The sequence below is a fragment of the Orbicella franksi genome, chromosome 11 (genome assembly GCF_964199315.1).
Source record: "Orbicella franksi chromosome 11, jaOrbFran1.1, whole genome shotgun sequence".
NCBI classification, from domain to species: Eukaryota; Metazoa; Cnidaria; class Anthozoa; order Scleractinia; family Merulinidae; genus Orbicella; species Orbicella franksi.
Genome location: NC_138155.1, coordinates 445,673 through 468,826, shown reverse-complemented (window position 1 = coordinate 468,826; position 23,154 = coordinate 445,673).

The following is a 23,154-nucleotide window of genomic DNA, read 5'->3' as shown; positions in this document are numbered from 1 at the left end:
GACCGCCGTACGCGCGTCGTGATTTTGACCAGCTTCGGTTAAATTTCCCGGAACTTGGGCGATATATTCCAGTCCCGGGGACTCTAAAATGACCCCCGACGTCCTTGGTCTGCAGTAAAATGGACACAGCACAACTTTTTGAACGCTCACTTTTGAGCTTCTGGGCCAAAGCATAGCCCTACTTCACTTTAAGACTGAAAGACTAGCCGAGACCGCCTTACGCGCATCGGGATTTTGGGCTACTTCGGCTCGATTTCCCGGAACTTGGGAGATAATTCCCAGTCCCGGGCACTCTAAACTAATTCCTGATGGCCTTGGTTTTCAGTGAAATGGACACAGCCAAACTTTTTGAACGTTCACTTCCGAGCTTCTGGGCCGAAATATAGCCCCACTTCACTTTAAGACTGAAAGAGTAGCCTGGACCGCCTTACGCGCATGCTAATTTTGTCGAACTTCGGCTTGATTTCCTGGGACTTGGGGGATATTTTCCAGTCCCGGAAGCTCTAAACTAACTCCTGAATGCCTTGGTTTTTAGTGCAATGGACACAGGTAAAAGGAGCGCTCGCTCGGTTTCCAGGTTGTAGGCCGAAATATAGCCCCACTTTATTTTAAGACTGAAAGTGTACACGAAATTGCCTTTAGCGCATCGAAATTTTTAGCCACTATGGCTTGATATGCCAAAATTTGGGGGATATTTTCCAGTCCCGGGGACTCTACCCTAACTCTTGATGGCCTTAGTTTTCAGTAAAATGGTCACAGGTAACAGGAGCGCACGCTCGGTGTCGAGCTTCTAGGCCGAAATGTAGCCCCAGTTCATTTTAAGACTGAAAGAGTAAACCAAACTGCCGTACGCCTATCGTAATTTTAAGAAAGTATGGCTCAATTTGCCGAAACTTGGAGGATAGCTTCCAGTCTCGAGGATTCTAAACTATATCCCGATGGACTTAGTTCTTAGTGAAATGGACACAGGTAAAAGGAGAGCACGCTCGGTGTCGAGCTTGTAGAACCGAAATATAGCCCCACTTCATTTTCGGAGTAAACGAGTAGCCGAGACCGCCTTACGCGCATCGTGATTTTGAGCATCTTTGGCTCGATTTGCCGGAATTCGGGCAATATTTTCCAGTCCCGAGAACTCTATGTTAACTCCTGATGAACTTAGTTTTCAGTGATATGTACACAGGCAAAAGGAGCGCACGCTCGGTGTTGAGGTTCTCGGCCGAAATATAGCCCTACTTCATTTTAAGACTGAAAGAGTAGCCGAGACCGCCTTCCGCGCATCGTGATTTTGAGCAACTTTGGCTCGATCTGCCAGAATTTGGGAAATATTTTCCAGTGCCAAGGACTCTAAACTAACTCCTGATGGCCTAAGATGTCAGTGAAATGGACACAGGTAAAATTAGTGCACGCCCGCTCTCGAGCTTCTAGGTCGAAATATAGCCCCCCTTAATTTTAAGACTGAAAGAGTAGCCGAGACCGCCTTACGCGCATCGTGATTTTGAGCCACTTTTGCTCGCTTTCCCGCAAGTTGGCGAATAATTTGAAGTCCCGGGGACGCTAAACTAACTCCCGATGACCTTGGTTTGCAGTTTAATGAACACAGCAAAACATTCTGAACGCTCACCTTCGAGCTTCAGTGCCGCAATATAGCCCTACTTAAATTTAAGACTGAAAGAATAACCGAGAGCCCGTTACGCGCATCGTAATTTTCATCAACTTCGGCGCCATTTCCTGGAACTTGGAGAATATTTTCCAGTTCCGGGGACTCTAAACTAACTCCTGACTGCCTTGGCTTGGAGTCAAATGGACACAGCAAAACTTTTTGAACGCTCACTTTCGAGCTTGTGGGCCTAAATATAGCCACACTTCACTTTAAGACTGAAACAGTAGCCGAGCCCGCGTTACGCGCATCGTGATTTTGAGCAACTTCTGCTCGCTTTCCTGGAACTTGGGGAATCTTTTCCAGTCCCGGGGTCTCTAAACTAACTCTAAACTCCTGATGGCCATGGTTTGCAGTGAAATTCACACAGCACAAGTTTTTGAACGAACACTTTCGAGCTTGTAGGCCGAAATATAGTCCCACATCACTTACGACTTAAAGAGTAGCCAAGACCGGCGTGCGCGCATCGTGATTTTGACCAACTTCGGGTGGATATTCCGGAACTTGGGGGATATTTTCCAGTCCCAGGGACTCTAAACTAACTCTTGATGGCCTTGGTTTGCAGTGAAATGGAGACAGCAAAACTTTTTAAACGCTCACCTTCAAGCTTCTGGGCCGAAATATAGCCCACTTTACTTTAATACTGAAAAAGTAGCCGAGACCGCCTTACGCGCATCGTGATTTTGACAAACTTCGGATGGATTTCCCGGAACTTGGGGGATATTTTCCAGTCCCTTGGACGCTAAACTAGGTGCCGATGGCCTTGTTTTGCAGTGAAATGGACACAGCAAAGCTTTTTGAAGGCTCACTTTCGAGGTTGTGGGCCGAAATATAGCCATACTTCACTTTAAGACTGAAACAGTAGCCGAGACCACGTTTCGCGCATCGTGATTTTGATCAACTTCGGCTCGATTTCCCGGAACTTGCGATATATTTTCCAGTCCCGGGACTCTAAAGTAACTCGTGCTGGTCTTGGTTTGCAGTGAAACGGAAAGAGAAAAAGTTTTTGAACGCATACTTTCGAGCTTCTGCACCGAAATAAAACCCCACTTCACTTGAAGGCTGAAAGAGTAGGCGAGACCGCCTTACGTGCATCGTGATTTTTAGCAACTTCGGCTCGATTTGCCGGAACTAAGGGGATATATTCCAGTTCTGAGGACTCTAAACTAATTCCTGATGGCCTTGGTTTGCAGTAATATGGACCCAGCGAAACTTTTTGAACGCTCAATTTCGAGCTTCTGGGCCAAAATATAGCCCCCCATTACTTTAACACTGAAAGAGTAGCCGAGACCGCCTTACGTGCATGGTGATTTTGACAAGCTTCGGGTTGATTTCCCGGAACTTGGGGGATATTTTCCAGTCCCGGGGACTCTCAACTAACTCCTACTTGTCTTGGTTTGCAGTGAAATGGACAGCGAAAGCTTTTGAACGCTCACTCTCGAGCTTCTGGGCCGAAATAGAGCCCCATTTCACTTTAAGACTGAAAGAGTAGGCGAGACCGTCTTGAGCGAATCGTGATTTTGACCAGTTTTGCGTTTATTTCCCGAAACTTGGGGGATATATTCCAGTCAAAGGGACTCTACAGTAACTCCTGATGGCCTTGGTTTTCAGTGAAATAGACAGAGCACCACTTTGGAGCACTGGGCAGAAATATAGCCCCACTTTACTTTAAGACTGAAAGAGTAGATGAAACCGGCTTACGCACATCGTAATTTTGACGAAGTTCGAATGGGTTTCCCGGAACTTGGGGATATTTTGCAGTCCCTTGGACGCTAAACTAAGTCCTGATGGCCTTGTTTTGAAGTAAAATGGACACAACAAAACTTTTTGAACGCTCACTTTCTAGCTTGTGGGCCGAAATATAGCCACACTTTACTTTAGGACTGACACAGTAGCCGAGACCACGTTACGCGCATCATGAATTTGATCAGCTTCGGCTCGATTTCCCGGGACTTGGGGAATATTCTCCAGTCCCGGGTGCTCTAAACTAACTTCTGATGCCCTTGGTTTGCACTGAAAGTGACAGAGAAACTTTTTAAACACTCACTTTCGAGCCTCTGGGCCGAAATATAGCCCCACTTCACTTTAAGACTGAAAGAGTAGCCAAGAACACCTTACGCACATCGTGATTTTGACCAACTTTGGCTCGATTTAACGGAACTTGGGGGATATTTTCCAGTCCCGAGGACTCTTAAGTAACCCCTGATGGCCTTGGTTTGCATTGAAATGGATACAGCAAAATTTTTGAACGCTCACTTTTGAGCTTTTGGACCGAAATATAGCCCCACTTCACTTTAAGACTGAAAGAGTAGCGGAGACCGTCTTACGCGCATCGTGATTTTGACCGACGTCTTCTCGATTTTCCGGAACTTAGGAAATATATTCCACTCCAGGGGACTCTAAACTAACTACCGATAGCCTTGGTTTGCAGTGAAATAGACACAGTAATTTTTTTTGAGCTTTGAGCTTGTGGGCCGAAATAGAGCCCCACTTCACTTTAAGACTTAAGGAGTAGCCGACACCGCCTTAAGCGCACCGTGATTTTGACCAACTTCGGCTCGATTTGCCGGAACTTGGGGGATATTTTCCAGTCCCGGGAACTCTAAACTAACTCCTGATTGTCTTGGTTTTCAGTGAAATGGACACAGCGAAACTTTTTGAACGTTCACTCTCGAGCTTCTGGACCGAAATATAGCCCCACTTTACTTTAAGACTGAAAGAGTAGCCGAGACCGCCTTAAGCGCACCGTGATTTTGACCAACTTCGGCTCGATTTCCCGGGACTTGTGGGATATTCTCCAGTCCCGGGGACTCTAAACTGACTTCTGATGACCATGCTTTGCACTGAAAGTGACAGAGCAAAACTTTTTAAACACTCACTTTCGAGCTTCTGGGCCGAAATATAGCCCCACTTCACTTAAGACTGAAAGAGTAGCCGAGACCGCCTTGCTCGCATCGTGAGTTTGACAAACTTCCAGTCGATATTCCGGAACTTGGGGGATATTTTCCAGTCCCAGTAGCTCTAAACTAACTCCTCATGGCCTTGGTTTGCAGTGAAATGGACAGAGCAAAACTTTTTGAACGCTCACCTTCGAGCTTCCTCGCCGAAATAAAGCCCCATTTTACTTTAAGACTTAAAGAGTAACCGAGACCACCTTACGCGCATTGTGATTTTGACAAACTTCGGGTGGATCTCCCGGAACTTGGGGAACATTTTCCAGTCCCTTGGACGCTAAACTAAGTCCTGATGGCCTTGTTTTGCAGTAAAATGGACACAGCAAAACTTTTTGAACGCTCACTTTCGAGCTTGTGGGCCGAAATATAGCCACACTTTACTTTAAGACTGAAACGGTAGCCGAGACCGCATTTCGCGCATCGTGATTTTCATCAAATTCGGCTCGCTTTCCCGGAACTTGGGGAATATTTTCCAGTCCCGGGGACCCTAAACTAACTCGTGATGGCCTTGTTTTTCAGTCAAACAACACAGCAAAACTTTTTGAAGGCTCACTTTCGGGCTTCTGGGCCGAAATATAGCCCAACTTCACTTTAAGACTGAAACAGTAGCCGATACCGCATTTCGTGCATCGTGATTTTGTTCACCTTCGGTTCGATTCCCCGGAACTTGGGCAATATTTTTCATTCCCGGGGACTCTAAACTAACCCCTGATGGCCTTTGTTTGCAGTGAAATGGACAAAGCAAAACTTTTTGAACGCTCACGTTCGGGCTTCTGGCCCGAAATATAGCCCCACTTCACTTTTAAGACAGAAAGAGTAGCCGAGACCACTTTAGGGGCATCGTGATTTTGACCAACTTCGGCTCAATTTTTCGGACCTTGGGGCACATTTTCTTGTCCCGGGGACGCTAAACTAACTCCTGATGGCCTTGGTTTGCAGTGAAATGAACACAGCAAAATTTTTTTGAACGCTCACTTTCGGGCTTCTCGCCCGGAATATAGCCCCACTTCACTCTAAGACTGAAAGAGTAGCCGACACTACCTTACGCAAATCGTGATTTTGACCAACTTCGGCTCGATTTCCCGGAAGTTGGGGGATATTTTCCAGTCCCGGGGACTCTAAACTAGCTTCTGATGGCTTTGGTTTGCAGTCAAATAAACACAGGGAAACTTTTTGAACGCTCACTTTCAAGCTCCTGGGCAGGAATAAAGCCTCACTTCACTTTAAGACTGAAACAGTAAGCGAGACCGCCTAACGCGCACCGTGATTTTGACCAACTTCGGCTAGATTTCCCTGAACTTGGGGGGATATTTTCCAGTCCCGAAGACTCTTAAGTAACCCCTGGTGGCCTTCGTTTGCATTGAAATGGATACAGCAAAACTTTTTGAAGCTCACTTTTGAGCTTCTGGGCCGAAATATAGCCCCACTTCACTTTAAGACTGAAAGACTAGCCAAGACCGTCTTGCGCGCATCGTGATTTTGACCAACGTCTTCTCGATTTTCCGGAACTTGGGAAATATATTGCAGTCCCGGGCACTCTAAACTAACTCCTGATAGCCTTGGTTTGCAGTGAAATGGAGACAGCAAATTTTTTGCAGCGCTCACTTTGGAGCTTCTGGGCCGAAATAGAGCCCCACTTCACTTTAAGACTGAAAGAGTAGCCGAGGCCGCCTTAGGCGCATCGTGATTTTGACCAACTTCGGCTTGAGTTGCCAGAACTTAAAAGATATTTTCCACTCCCGGGGACTCTAAACTAACTCATGATGGCCTTGGTTTTCAGTGAAATTGAGAGAGGAAAACTTTTTGAACGCTCACTTTCGAGCTTCTGGAGCGAAATATAGCCCTACTTCACTTTCAGACTCAAAGAGTAGCCGAGACCGCCTTACGCGAATCGTTATTTTGACCAACTTCGTCTCGATTTGGCGGAACTTGGAAGATATTTTCCAGTTCCAGGGACTGTAAACTACTTCCTGAGGGCCTTGCTTTGCAGTGAAATGGGCACAGCATAACTTTTTGAACGCTTACTTTCGAGCTTCTGGGCCAAAATATACAGCCACGTCACTTTAAGACTAAAAGAGTAGCCGAGACTGCTTTACGCGCATCGTGATTTTGACAAACTTCGGCTCGATTTCCCGGAACTTGGGGGATATTTTGATGTCCCGGAGACTGTAAACTATCTCCTGATGTGGCTTGGTTCGCGGTGAAATGGACACAGCAAAACTTTTTGAACTTTCACTTTCGAGCTTCTGGGCCGAAATATAGCCCGAGTTCACTTTAAGAATGAAAGAACAGCCGAGACCGCCTTACGCGCATCGTGATTTTGACCATCTTTGGCTCGATTTCCCAGGAAATGGAAAATATTTTCCGGTACCGGGGACTCTAAAGTAACTCCTGATTGCCTTGGTTTGCATTGAAATGGAGAGAGCAAACCTTTTTCAACGCTCCCCTTCGGGCTTCTGAGCCGAAATATAGCCCCACTTCAGTTTAAGACTGAAAGGGTAGCCGAGACCGTCTTACGCGCATCGTGATTTTGACCAACTTCGGCTCGATTTCCCGAAACTTCTGGGATATATTCAAGATCCAACGACTCTAAACTAACCCCTAATGGCCTTGGTCTGCAGTGAAATGAACACAGCAAATTTTTTTGAACGCTTACTTTCGAAATTCTGGGCCGAAATATAGCCCCACTTCACTTTAAGACTGAAATAGTAGCCGAGACCGCCTTAGACGCATCGTGATTTTGACCAACTTCGGCTTGAGTTGCCAGAACTTAAAAGATATTTTCCACTCCCGGGGACTCTAAACTAAATCATGATGGCCTTGGTTTTCAGTTAAATTGAGAGAGCAAAACTTTTTGAACGCTCACTTTCGAGCTTCTGGGCCGAAATATACAGCCACGTCACTTTAAGACATAAAGAGTAGCCGAGACTGCTTTACGCGCATCGTGATTTTGACAAACTTCGGCTCGATTTCCCGGGACTTGGGGTATATTTTGATGTCCTGGACACTGTAAACAATCTGCTGATGCGGGATGGTTTGCGGTGAAATGGACACAGCAAAACGTTTCGAAGTTTCACTTTCAAGCTTCTGGGATGAAACATACCCCCACTTCACTTTAAGACTGAAAGAGTAGGCGAGACCGCCTTACGCGCATCGTGATTTTGAGCGACTTTCGCTCGATTTTCTAGAAGTTTGGCGATATTTTCAAGTCCCGGGGATTCTAAACTAACTCCTGATGGCCTTGGTTTGATGTAAAATGGACGCAGGAAAACTTTTTGAACGCTCAGTTTCGAGCTTCTGGGCCGAAATACAACCGTACTTCACTTTAAGACTGAAATAGTAGCCGAGACCTCCTTACGAGCATCGTGATTTTGGCCCAGTTCAGCTCGATTTCCCGGAACTTGGGGGATATTTTCCAGTCCGGGGGACTTTAAACTAACTCCTGATGGCCTTGGTTTGCAGTTAAATGTACAAAGCGTAACTTTTTAAAGGTTCACTTTCGAGCTTCTGGGCCGAAATATAGCCCCACTTTACTTTAAGACTGAAAGAGTAGCCGAGACCGTCTTACCCGCATCGTGATTTTGACCAACTTCCGTTCGATTTCCCGGAACTTCCGGGATATATTCCAGTCCCGAGGACTCTAAACTAACTGCTGATGGCCTTGGTTTGCAGTAAAATGGACACAGCACATTTTTTTTGAACGCTCACTTTCGAGCTTCTCGGACGAAATAAAGCCCTACTTCACTTTGAGACTGAAAGAGTAGCCGAGACCGCCTTACGCGCATCGTAATTTTGACCAACTTCGGCTCGATTTCCCGGAAGTAGGCGAATATTTTCAATTACCGGGGTGGCTAAACTAACTTCCGATGGCCTTAGTTTGCAGTTAAATGGACACGGCAAAACTTTTTGAACGCTCACTTTCGAGCTTATGGCTCGAAATATAGCCCCACTTAACTTTAAGACTAAAAGAGTAGCCGAGACCGCCCTACGCGCATCGTGATTTTGGGATTCTTCGGCTCGATTTCCCGGAAATAGGGGGATATTTTCCAGTCTCGGGGACTCTAAACTAACTCCTGATGGCCTTGGTTTCCAGTGAAATGGACACAGGAACACTTTTTGAACGCGCACTTTCGAGCTTGCTGGCCGCAATATAGCCCTACTTCTTTTTAAGACTGAAAGAGTAGGCGGGAGCGCCTTACGCGCATTGTGATTTTGAGGATCTTCGGCTCGATCTGGCGAAACTTGGGAGATATTTTCCAGTCCCAAAGTCTCTAAACTCACTCCTGATTGTCTAAGATGTAAGTGAAATAGACACAAAAATTTTTGAACCCTTACTTTCGCGCTTCTGGAGTTAAATCTAAGCCCACTTTACCTTAAGACTGAAAGAGTAGCCGAGACCCCCCTTAAGCGCATGGTGATTTTGACTAACTTCGGGTGGATTTCCCGTAACTTGGGGGATATTTCCAGTTCCTTTGACGCTAAACTAAACTTGGCCTTTTTAAACACTCAGTTTCGAGCTTCTGGGCCGAAATATTGCCCCAATTCACTTTAAGACTGAAAGAGTAGCCGAGACCGCCGTACGCGAATCGTGATTTTGACCAACTTCGGTTAAATTTCCCGGAACTTGGGGGATATTTTCCAGTCCGGGGGACTCTAAACTGACCTCCGACGTCCTTGGTCTGAAGTAAAATGGACACAGCAAAACTTTTTGAACGCTCACTTTTGAGCTTATGGGCCGAAATATAGCTCCACTTCACTTTAAGAGTGAAAGAGTAGCCGAGACCGCCTTACGCCCATCGTAATTTTGACCAACTTCGGCTCCATTTCCCGGAACTTGGGGGATATTTTCCAGTCCCGCGGACTCTAAAGTAACTCCTGATGGCCTTGCTCTGGAGTGAAATGGACACAGCACAACTTTTTGAACGCTCACCTTCGAGCTTCTGGGGGGAAATATTGATCCAGTTGACTTTAAGAATGAAAGAGTAACCGGGACCGCCTTACGCGCATCGTGATTTTGACCAGCTTTGGCTCGATTTCCAGGGAAATGGGGGATATTTTCCGGTACCGGGGACTCTAAACTAACTCCTGATTTCCTCGGTTTGCAGTGAAATGGACACAGCACAACTTTTTGAACGCTCACTTTTGAGCTTCTGGGCCGAAGCATAGCCCTACTTCACTTTAAGACTGAAAGACTAGCCGAGACCGCCTTACGCGCATCGTGATTTCGGCCTACTTCGGCTCGATTTCCCGGAACTTGGGAGATAATTCCCAGTCCCGGGCACTCTAAACTAACTCCTGATGGCCTTGGTTTTCAGTGAAATGGACACAGCCAAACTTTTTGAACGTTCACTTTCGAGCTTCTGGGCCGAAATATAGCCCCACTTCACTTTAAGACTGAAAGAGTAGCCGGGACCGCCTTACGCGCATGGTAATTTTGTCGAACTTCGGCTTGATTTCCTGAAACTTGGGGGATATTTTCCAGTCCCGGAAGCTCTAAACTAATTCCTGAATGCCTTGGTTTTTAGTGAAATGGACACAGGTAAAAGGAGCGCACGCTCGGTTTCCAGGTTGGAGGCCGAAATATAGCCCCACTTTATTTTAAGACTGAAAGTGTACACGAAACCGCCTTAAGCGCATCGAAATTTTTAGCCACTATGGCTCGATATGCCAAAACTTGGGGGATATTTTCCAGTCCCGGGGACTCTACCCTAACTCTTGATGGCCTTAGTTTTCAGTAAAATGGTCACAGGTAACAGGAGCGCACGCTCGGTGTCGAGCTTCTAGGCCGAAATGTAGCCCCAGTTCATTTTAAGACTGAAAGAGTAAACCAAACTGCCGTACGCCTATCGTAATTTTAAGAAAGTATGGCTCAATTTGCCGAAACTTGGAGGATAGCTTCCAGTCTCGAGGATTCTAAACTATCTCCTGATGGACTTAGTTCTTAGTGAAATGGACACAGGTAAAAGGAGAGCACGCTCGGTGTCGAGCTTGTAGAACCGAAATATAGCCCCACTTCATTTTCGGAGTAAACGAGTAGCCGAGACCGCCTTACGCGCATCGTGATTTTAAGCATCTTTGGCTCGATTTGCCGGAATTCGGGCAATATTTTCCAGTCCTGAGGACTCTATGTTAACTCCTGATGAACTTAGTTTTCAGTGATATGTACACAGGCAAAAGGAGTCCACGTTCGGTGTTGAGCTTCTCGGCCGAAATATAGCCCCACTTCATTTTAAGACTTAAAGGGTAGCCGAGACCGCCTTCCGCGCATCGTTATTTTGAGCAACTTTGGCTGAATCTGCCAGAATTTGGGAAATATTTTCCATTCCTAAGGACTCTAAACTAACTCCTGATGGCCTAAGATGTCAGTGAAATGGACACAGGTAAAATTAGCGCACGCCCGGTCTCGAGCTTCTAGGTCGAAATATAGCCCCCCTTAATTTTAAGACTGAAAGAGTAGCCGAGACCGCCTTACGCGCATCGTGATTTTGGGCCACTTTTGCTCGATTTCCCGCAAAATGGCGAATAATTTAAAGTCCCGGGGACGCTAAACTAACTCCCGATGACCTTGCTTTGCAGTTTATTGGACACAGCAAAACATTCTGAACGCTCACCTTCGAGCTTCAGTGCCGCAATATAGCCCTGCTTAAATTTAAGACTGAAAAAATAACCGAGAGCCCGTTACGCGCATCGTAATTTTCATCAACTTCGGCGCCATTTCCTGGAACTTGGAGAATATTTTCCAGTTCCGGGGACTCTAAACTAACTCCTGATTGCCTTGGTTTGCAGTCAAATGGACACAGCAAAACTTTTTGAACGCTCACTTTCGAGCTTGTGGGCCTCAATATAGCCACACTTCACTTTAAGACTGAAACAGTAGCCGAGACCGCGTTACGCGCATCGTGATTTTTAGAAAACTTCTGCTCGCTTTCCTGGAACTTGGGGAGTATTTTCCAGGCCCGGGCACTCTAAACTAACTCCTGATGGCCATGGTTTGCAGTCAAATTCACACAGCACAAGTTTCTGAACGAACACTTTCGAGCTTTTAGGCCGAAATAGTCCCACATCACTTACGACTTAAAGAATAGCCGAGACCGGCGTGCGCGCATCGTGATTTTGACCAACTTCGGGTGGATATTCCGGAACTTGGGGGATATTTTCCAGTCCCAGGGACTCTAAACTAACTCTTGATGGCCTTGGTTTGCAGTGAAATGGAGACAGCAAAACTTTTTGAACGCTCACCTTCAAGCTTCTGGGCCGAAATATAGCCCACTTTACTTTAATACTGAAAAAGTAGCCGAGACCGCCTTACGCGCATCGTGATTTTGAAAAACTTCGGGTGGATTTCCCGGAGCTTGGGGGATATTTTCCAGTCCCTTGGACGCTAAACTAGGTGCCGATGGCCTTGTTTTGCAGTGAAATGGACACAGCAAAGCTTTTTGAAGGCTCACTTTCGAGGTTGTGGGCCGAAATATAGCCATACTTCATTTTAAGACTAAAACAGTAGCCGAGACCACCTTTCGCGCATCGTGATATTGATCAACTTCGGCTCGATTTCCCGGAACTTGCGAAATATTTTCTTGTCCCGCACACTCTAAACTAACTCGTACTGGTCTTGGTTTGCAGTGAAACGGAAATAGAAAAAGTTTTTGAACGCATACTTTCGAGCTTCTGGACCGAAATAGAACCCCACTTCACTTGAAGACTGAAAGAGTAGGCGAGACCGCCTTACGTGCATCGTAATTTTGAGCACCTTCGGCTCGATTTGCCGGAACTAAGGGGATATATTCCAGTTCTGAGGACTCTAAACTAATTCCTGATGGCCTTGGTTTGCAGTAATATGGACCCAGCGAAACTTTTTGAACGCTCACTTTCGAGCTTCTGGGCCAAAATATAGCCCCCCATTACTTTAACACTGAAAGAGTAGCCCAGACCGCCTTACGTGCATGGTGATTTTGATAAACTTAGGGTTGATTTCCCGGAACTTGGGGGATATTTTCCAGTCCCGGGGACTCTCAACTAACTCCTGCTTGTCTTGGTTTGCAGTGAAATGGACACAGCGAAAGTTTTTGAACGCTCACTCTCGAGCTTCTGGGCCGAAATAGAGGCCCATTTTACTTTAAGACTGAAAAGTAGGCGAGACCGTCTTGAGCGAATCGTGATTTTGACCAATTTCGCGTTTACTTCTAGAAACTTGGGGTATATATTCCAGTCAAACGGACTCTACAGTAACTCCTGATGGCCTTGGTTTTCAGTGAAATGGACAGAGCACAACTTTGGAGCTTCTGGGCAGAAATATAGCCCCACTTTACTTTAAGACTGAAAGAGTAGATGAGACCGCCTTACGCGCATCGTAATTTTGACGAAGTTCGAATGGATTTCCCGGAACTTGGGGGATATTTTGCAGTCCCTTGGACGCTAAACTAAGTTCTGATGGCCTTGTTTTGATGTAAAATGAACACAACAAAACTTTTTGAACGCTCACTTTCTAGCTTGTGGGCCGAAATATAGCCACACTTTACTTTAGGACTGGCACAGTAGCCGAGACCACGTTACGCGCATCATGAATTTGATCAACTTCGGCTCGATTTCCCGGGACTTGGGGGATATTCTCTAGTCCCGGGGACTCTAAACTAACTTCTGATGGCCTTGGTTTGCACTGAAAGTGACAGAGCAAAACATTTTAAACACTCACGTTCGAGCTTCTGGGCCGAAATATAGCCCCACTTCACTTTAAGACTGAAAGAGTAGCCGAGACCACCTTATGCACATCGTGATTTTGACCAACTTCGGCTCGATTTACCGGAACTTGGGGGATATTTTCCAGTCCCGAGGACTCTTAAGTAGCCCCCGATGGCCTTGGTTTGCATTAAAATGGATACAGCAAAACTTTTTGAACGCTCACTTTTGAGCTTCTGGACCGAAATATAGCCCCACTTCACTTTAAGACTGAAAGAGTAGCGAGACCGTTTTACGCGCATCGTGATTTTGACCAACGTCTTCTCGATTTTCCGGAACTTGGGAAATACATTCCACTCCCGGGGACTCTAAACTAACTACTGATAGCCTTGGTTTGCAGTGAAATAGACACAGTAATTTTTTTTGAACTTTGAGCTTGTGGGCCGAAATAGAGCCCCACTTCACTTTAAGACTGAAGGAGTAGCCGACACCGCCTTAAGCGCACCGTGATTTTGACCAACTTCGGCTCGATTTGCCGGAACTTGAGGGATATTTTCAGTCCCGGGGACTCTAAACTAACTCCTGATTGTCTTGGTTTTCAGCGAAATGGACACAGCGAAACTTTTTGAACGCTCACCCTCGAGCTTCTGGACCGAAATATAGCCCCACTTTACTTTAAGACTGAAAGAGTAGCCGAGACCGTCTTGCGCAAATCGTGATTTTGACCAACCTCGGGTCGGTTTCCCGGAACTTGGGGGATATATTCCATTTCCGCGGGCTCTAAACTAACTCCTGATGGCCTTGGTTTTCAGTGAAATGGACAAAGAAAAGCTTTTTGAACACTCTCGTTGTAGCTCCTGGGCCGAAATAGAATCCCACTTCACTTTCAGACTGAAACAGTAGCCGAGACCGCCTCACGCGCATCGTGAGTTAGACCAAGTTCAGCTCGCTTTCACGCAACTTTTGGGATATTTTCCAGTCCGCGGGACCCTAAACTAACTCTGGATGGCCTTGGTTTGCACTGAAATGCGCACAGCATAAATTTTTGAACGCCCACTTTGGAGCTTCTGGGCCGAAATATAGCCCCACTTCACTTTAAGACTGAAAGAGTAGCCGAGATCGCCTTACGCGCATCGTGATTTTTACTATTTTCGGATCGATTTCTCGGAACTTGGGGGATATTTCCCAGTCACGGGGACTCTAAACTAACTCCTGATCGCCTTGCTTTGCATTGAAATGGACAGAGCAAAACTTTTTGAACGCTCACTTTCGAGCTTATCGGCTGAAATATAGCCACACTTTACTTTAAGACTGAAACAGTAGCCGAGACCGCATTTCGCGCATCGTGATTTTGATGAACTTCGGCTCGCTTTTCCGGAACTTGGGGAATATTTTCCAGTCCCGAGAACCCTAAACTAAGTCCTGATGGCCTTGTTTTGAAGTGAAACGGACACAGCAAAACTTTTTGAACGCTCACTTTCTAGCTTGTGGGCCGAAATATAGGTACCCTTGACTTTAAGACTGAAACAGTAGCCGAGACCACATTACGCCCATCATGAATTTGATCAACTTCGGCACAAATTCCCGGGACTTGGGGGATATGTTCCAGTCCCGGGGACTCTAAACTAACGCCTGATGGCCTTGGTTTGCATTGAAATAGACACAGCACAATTTTTTGAACGCACACCTTCGAGATTCTGGGCCGAAATATAGCCCCACTTCACTTAAGACTGAAAGAGTAGCCGAGACCGCCTTGTTCGCATCGTGAGTTTGACAAACTTCCAGTCGATATTCCGGAACTTGGGGGATATTTTCCAGTCCCAGGAGCTCTAAACTAACTTCTCATGGCCTTGGTTTGCAGTGAAATGGACAGAGCAAAACTTTTTGAACGCTCACCCTCGAGCTTCCTGGCCGAAATAAAGCCCCACTTTACTTTAAGACTTAAAGAGTAACCGAGACCAACTAACGCGCATTGTGATTTTGACAAACTTCGGGTGGATCTCCCGGAACTTGGTAAACATTTTCCAGTCCCTTGGACGCTAAACTAAATCCTGATGGCCTTGTTTTGCAGTGAAATGGACACAGCAAAACTTTTTGAACGCTCAGTTTCGAGCTTGTGGGCCGAAATATAGCCACACTTTACTTTAAGACTGAAACAGTAGCCGAGACCGCATTTCGCGCATCGTGATTTTGATCAACTTCAGCTCGATTTACCGGAACTTGGGGAATATTTTCCAGTCCCAGGGACGCTACACTATCTCGTGATGGACTTGTTTTTCAGTCAAAGAACACGGCAAAACTTTTTGAAGGCTCACTTTCGGGCTTCTGGGCCGAAATATAGCCCAACTTCACTTTAAGACTGAAACAGTAGCCGATACCGCATTTCGCGCATCGTGATTTTGATCAACTTCGGTTCGATTCCCCGGAACGTGGACAATATTTTTCATTCCCGGGGACTCTAAAGAAACCCCTGATGGCCTTGGTTTGCAGTGAAATGGACACAGCAAAACTTTTTGAACGCTCACTTTCGGACTTCTGGCCCGAAATATAGCCCCACTTCACTTTAAGACAGAAAGAGTAGCCGAGACCACTTTAGGGGCATCGTGATTTTGACCCACCTCGGCTCAATTTCCCGGACCTTGGGGCATATTTTCTTGTCCGGGGGACCCTAAACTAACTTTTGATAGCTTTGGTTTGCAGTCAAATGCACACAGCAAAACTTTTTCAACGCTCACTTTCGAGCTTCTGGACAGAAATATAGCCCCACTTCACGTTAAGACTGAAAGAGTAGCCGAGACCGCTTTGGGAGCATCGTGATTTTGACCAACTTCAGCTCGATTTACCGGAACTTGGGAAATATTTTCCAGTCCCAGGGACGCTACACTATCTCGTGATGGACTTGTTTTTCAGTCAAAGAACACGGTAAAACTTTTTGAAGGCTCACTTTCGGGCTTCTGGACCGAAATATAGCCCCACTTCACTTTAAGACTGAAACAGTAGCCGATACCGCATTTCGCGCATCGTGATTTTGCTCAACTTCGGTTCGATTCCCCGGAACTTGGGCAATATTTTTTTATTCCCGGGGACTCTAAAGTAACCCCTGATGGCCTTGGTTTGCAGTGAAATGGACACAGCAAAACTTTCTGAACCCTCACTTTCGGGCTTCTGGCCCGAAATATAGCCCCACTTCACTTTAAGACAGTAAGAGTAGCCGAGACCACTTTAGGGGCATCGTGATTTTGACCAACCTCGGCTCAATTTCCCGGACATTGGGGCATATTTTCTTGTCCCGGGAACGCTAAACTAACCCCTGATGGCCTTGGTTTGGAGTGAAATGAACACAGCAAAACTTTTTGAACGCTCACTTTCGGGCTTCTCGCCCGAAATCTAGCCCCACTTCACTCTAAGACTGAAAGAGTAGCCGACACTACCTTACGCAAATCGTGATTTTGAGCAACTTCGGCTCGATTTCCCGGAAGTTGGGGGATATTTTCCAGTCCCGGGGACTCTAAACTAGCTCCTGATGGCCTTGGTTTGCAGTCAAATAAACACAGGGAAACTTTTTGAACGCTCACTTTCAAGCTCCTGGGCAGGAATAAAGCCTCACTTCACTTTAAGACTGAAACAGTAAGCGAGACCGCCTAACGCGCACCGTGATTTTGACCAACTTCGGCTAGATTTCCCTGAACTTGGGGGGATATTTTCCAGTCCCGAAGACTCTTAAGTAACCCCGGATGGCCTTCGTTTGCATTGAAATGGATACAGCAAAACTTTTTGAAGCTCACTTTTGAGCTTCTGGGCCGAAATATAGCCCCACTTCAGTTTAAGACTGAAAGAGTAGCGGAGACCGTCTTACGCGCATCGTGATTTACCAATTTCGGCTCGATTTCCCGAAACTTCTGGGATATATTCAAGTTCCAAGGACTCTAAACTAACCCCTGATGGCCTTGGTCTGCAGTGAAATGGACACAGCAAATTTTTTTGAACGCTTACTTTCGAAATTCTGGGCCGAACTATAGCCCCACTTCACTTTAAGACTCAAATAGTAGCCGAGACCGTCTTAGAGTTATCGTGATTTTGACCAACTTCGGCTTCAGTTGCCAGAACTTAAGGGATATTTTTTAGTCCCGCGGACTCTAAACTAACTCATGATGACCTTGGTTTTCAGTTAAATTGAGAGAGCAAAACTTTTTGAACGCTCACTTTCGAGCTTCTGGACCGAAATAAACAGCCACGTCACTTTAAGACTAAAAGAGTAGCCGAGACTGCTTTACGCGCATCGTGATTTTGGCAAACTTCGGCTCGATTTCCCGGGACTTGGGGGATATTTTGATGTCCCGGACACTGTAAACAATCTGCTGATGTGGCTTGGTTTGCGGTGAAATGGACACAGCAAAACGTTTTGAACTTTCACTTTCGACCTTCTGGGCCGAAATATAGCCCCAGTTCACTTTAAGAATCAAAGAGTAGCCCAGACCGCCTTACGCGCATCGTGATTTTGACAATCTACGGCTCAATTTCCTCGAACTTGGGCGATATTGTCCAGTCCCGAGGAGTCTTAACTAACTCCTGATGGCCTTGGTTTGCAGTGAAATGAACACAGCAAAACTTTTTGAACGCTCACTTTCGAGCTTCTCGGCCGAAATATAGCCCTACTTCACTTTAAGACTGAAAGAGTAGCCGAGACCGCCTTACGCGCATCGTAACTTTGACCAACTTCGGCTCGATTTGCCGGAAGTTGGCGAATATTTTCAATTCCCGGGGGAGCTAAACTAATTTCCGATGGCCTTAGTTTGCAGTTAAATGGACACGGCAAAACTTTTTGAACGCTCACTTTCGAGCTTCTGGGCCAAAATATAGCCCCCCATTACTTTAACACTGAAACAGTAGCCGAGACCACGTTTCGCGCATCGTGATTTTGATTAACTTCGGCTCGATATGCCGGAACTAAGGGGATATATTCCAGTTCTGAGGACTCTAAACTAATTGCTGATGGCCTTGGTTTGCAGTAAAATGGAGCCAGCAAAACTTTTTGAACGCTCACTTTCGAGCTTCTGGGCCAAAATATAGTCCCCCATTACTTTAACACTGAAAGAGTAGCCGAGACCGCCTTACGTGCATCGTGATTTTGACAAACTTCGGGTTGATTTCCCGGAACTTGGGGGATATTTTCCAGTCCCGGGGACTCTCAACTAACTCCTGCTTGTCTTGGTTTGCAGTGAAATGGACACAGCGAAAGTTTTTGAACGCTCAGTCTCGAGCTTCTGGGCCGAAATAGAGCCCCATTTTACTTTAAGACTGAAAGAGTAGGCGAGACCGTCTTGAGCGAATCGTGATTTTGACCAATTTCGCGTTTATTTCCCGAAACTTGGGGGATATATTCCAGTCAAAGGGACTCTACAGTAACTCCTGATGGCCTTGGTTTTCAGTGAAATGGACAGAGCACAACTTTGCAGCTTCTGGGCAGAAATATAGCCCCACTTTACTTTAAGACTGAACGAGTAGATGAGACCGCCTTACGCGCATCGTAATTTTGACAAACTTCGAATGGATTTCCCGGAACTTGGGGGATATTTTGCAGTCCCTTGGACGCTAAACTAGGTGCCGATGGCCTTGTTTTGCAGTGAAATGGAAAGGGCAAAGCTTTTTGAACGCTCACTTTCGAGGTTGTGGGCCGAAATATAGCCATACTTCACTTTAAGACTGAAACAGTAGCCGAGACCACCTTTAGCGCATCGTGATTTTGATTAACTTCGGCTCGATTTCCCGGGACTTGTGGGATATTCTCCAGTCCCGGGGACTCTAAACTGACTTCTGATGACCATGCTTTGCACTGAAAGTGACAGAGCAAAACTTTTTAAACACTCACTTTCGAGCTTCTGGGCCGAAATATAGCCCCACTTCACTTTAAGACTGAAAGAGTAGCCGAGACCACCTTACGCACATCCTGATTTTGACCAACTTCGGCTCGATTTACCGGATCTTGGGGGATATGTTCCAGTCCCGGGGGAGTCTAAACTAACTCCTGATTGTCTTGGTTTTCAGTGAAATGGACACAGCGAAACTTTTTGAACGCTCACTCTCGAGCTTCTTGACCGAAATATAGCCCCACTTTACTTTAAGAATGGAAGAGTAGCCGAGACCGTCTTGTGCAAACCGTGATTTTGACCAACTTCGGGTCGGTTTTCCGGAACTTGGGGGATAGATTCCATTTCCGCGAGCTCTAAACTAACTCCTCATGGCCTTGGTTTTCAGTGAAATGGATAAAGGAAAGCTTTTTGAACACTCTCTTTGTAGCTTCTGGGCCGAAATAGAATCCCACTTCACTTTCAGACTGAAATAGTAACCGAGACCGCCTCACGCGCATCGTGAGTGAGACCAAGTTCAGCTCGATTTCACGCAACTTTTGGGATATTTTCCAGTCCGGGGGACTCTAAACTAACTCCGGATGGCCTTGGTTTGCACTGAAATGCGCACAGCATAAATTTTTGAACGCCCACTTTGGAGCTTCTGGGCCGAAATATAGCCCCACTTCACTTTAAGACTGAAAGAGTAGCCGAGATCGCCTTACGCGCATCGTGATTTTGACCATTTTCGAATCGATTTCTCGGAACTTGGGGGATATTTTCCAGTCCCGGGGACTCTAAACTAACTCCTGATCGCCTTGCTTTGCATTGAAATGGACAGAGCAAAACTTTTTGAACGCTCACTTTCGAGCTTATCGGCTGAAATATAGCCACACTTTACTTTAAGACTGAAACAGTAGCCGAGACCGCATTTCGCGCATCGTGATTTTGATGAACTTCGGCTCGCTTTTCCGGAACTTGGGGAATATTTTCCAGTCCCGGGGACCCTAAACTAAGTCCTGATGGCCTTGTTTTGAAGTGAAACGGACACAGCAAAACTTTTTGAACGCTCACTTTCTAGCTTGCGGGCGGAAATATAGGCACACTTGACTTTAAGACTGAAACAGTAGCCGAGACCACGTTACGAGCATCATGAATTTGATCAACTTCGGCTTCAATTCCCGGGACTTGGGGGATATGTTCCAGTTCCGGGGACTCTAAACTAACTCCTGATGGCCTTGGTTTGCATTGAAATGGACACAGCACAATTTTTTGAACGCACACTTTCGAGATTCTGGGCCGAAATATAGCCCCACTTCACTTAAGACTGAAAGAGTAGCCGAGACCGCCTTGTTCGCATCGTGAGTTTGGCAAACTTCCGGTCGATATATCGGAACTTGGGGAATATTTTCCAGTCCCAGGAGCTCTAAACTAACTCCTCATGGCCTTGGTTTGCAGTGAAATGGACAGAGCAAAACTTTTTGAACGCTCACCTTGGAGCTTCTGGGCCGAAATAAAGCCCCACTTTACTTTAAGACTTAAAGAGTAACCGAGACCACCTTACGCGCATTGTGCTTTTGACAACCTTCGGGTGGATCTCCCGGAACTAGGGGAATATTTTCCAGTCCCTTGGACGCTAAACTAAGTCCTGATGGCCTTGTTTTGCAGTGAAATGAACACAGCAAAACTTTTTGAACGCTCACTTTCGAGCTTGTGGGCCGAAATATAGCCACACTTTACTTTAAGACTGAAAGAGTAGCCGAGACCGCATTTCGCGCATCGTGATTTTGATCAACTTCGGCTCGCTTTCCCGGAACTTGGTGAATATTTTCCAGTCCCGGGGACCCTAAACTAACTTTTGATAGCTTTGGTTTGCAGTGAAATGCACACAGCAAAACTTTTTGAACGCTCACTTTCAAGCTTCTGGACAGAAATATAGCCCCACTTTACTTTAAGACTGAAATAATAGCCGAGACCGCTTTGGGAGCATCGTGATTTTGACCAACTTCAGCTCGATTTACCGGAACTTGGGGAATATTTTCCAGTGCCAGGGACGCTAAACTAACTCGTGATGGCCTTGTTTTTCACTCAAAGAACACAGCAAAACTTTTTGAGCGCTCACTTTCGGGCTTCTGGGCCGAAATATAGCCCCACTTCACTTTAAGACTGAAACAGTAGCCGATACCGCATTTCGCGCATCGTGATTTTGATCAACTTCGGTTCGATTCCCCGGAACTTGGGCAATCTTTTTCAGTCCCGAGCAATCTAAACTAATCCCTGATGGCCTTGGTTTGCAGTGAAATGGACACAGCAAAACTTTTTGAACGCTCACTTTCGGGTTTCTGGCCCGAAATATAGCCCCACTTCACTTTAAGACAGAAAGAGTAGCCGAAACCACTTTAGGGGCATCGTGATTTTGACCAACTTCGGCTCAATTTCCCGGAACTTGGGGCATATTTTCTTGTCCCGGGGACGCTAAACTAACTCCTAATGGCCTTGGTTTGCAGTGAAATGAACACAGCAAAACTTTTTGAACGCTCACTTTCGGGCTTCTCGCCCGAAATCTAGCCCCACTTCACTCTAAGACTGAAAGAGTAGCCGACACTACCTTACGCAAATCGTGATTTTGACCAACTTCGGCTCGATTTCCCGGAAGTTGGGGGATATTTTCCAGTCCCGGGGACTCTAAACTAGCTCCTGATGGCTTTGGTTTGCAGTCAAATAAACACAGGGAAACTTTTTGAACGCTCACTTTCAAGCTCCTGGGCAGGAATAAAGCCTCACTTCACTTTGAGACTGAAACAGTAAACGAGACCGCCTAACCCGCACCGTGATTTTGACCAACTTCGGCTAAATTTCCCTGAACTTGGGGGAATATTTTCCAGTCCCGAAGACTCTTAAGTAACCCCGGATGGCCTTCGTTTGCATTGAAATGGATACAGCAAAACTTTTTGAAGCTCACTTTTGAGCTTCTGGGCCGAAATATAGCCCCACTTCACTTTAAGACTGAAAGACTAGCCGAGGCCGCCTTAGGCGCATCGTGATTTTGACCAACGTCTTCTCGATTTTCCGGAACTTGGGAAATATATTGCAGTCCCAGGGACTCTAAACTAACTCCTGATGGCCTTGGTTTGCAGTGAAATGGACACAGGAAATTTTTTGCAGCGCTCACTTTGGAGCTTCTGGGCCGAAATAGAGCCCCACTTCACTTTAAGACTGAAAGAGTAGCCGAGGCCGCCTTAGGCGTATCGTGATTTTGACCAACTTCGGCTTGAGTTGCCAGAACTTAAAAGATATTTTCCACTCCCGAACGCTCACTTTCGAGCTTCTGGACCGAAATATAGCCCTACTTCACCTTGAGACTCAAAGAGTAGCCGACACCGCCTTACGCGAATCGTTATTTTGACCAACTTCGTCTCGATTTGGCGGACCTTGGAGGATATTTTCCAGTTCCGGGGACTGTAAACTACTTCCTGAGGGCCTTGCTCTGCAGTGAAATGGGCACAGCATAACTTTTTGAACGCTCACTTTCGAGCTTCTGGGCCAAAATATACAGCCACGTCATTTTAAGACTAAAAGAGTAGCCGAGACTGCTTTACGCGCATCGTGATTTTGACAAACTTCGGCTCGATTTCCCGGAACTTGGGGGATATTTTGATGTCCCGGAGACTGTAAACTATCTCCTGATGTGGCTTGGTTCGCGGTGAAATGGACAAAGCAAAACTTTTTGAACTTTCACTTTCGAGCTTCTGGGCCGAAATATAGCCCGAGTTCACTTTAAGAATGAAAGAATTGCCGAGACCGCCTTACGCGCATCGTGATTTGGACCAACTTTGGCTCGATTTCCCAGGAAATGGGGAATATTTTCCGATTCCGGGGACTCTAAAGTAACTCCTGATTGCCTTGGTTTGCATTGAAATGGAGAGAGCAAAACTTTTTCAACGCTCCCCTTCGGGCTTCTGAGCCGAAATATAGCCCTACTTCAGTTTAAGACTGAAAGAGTAGCCGAGACCGTCTTACG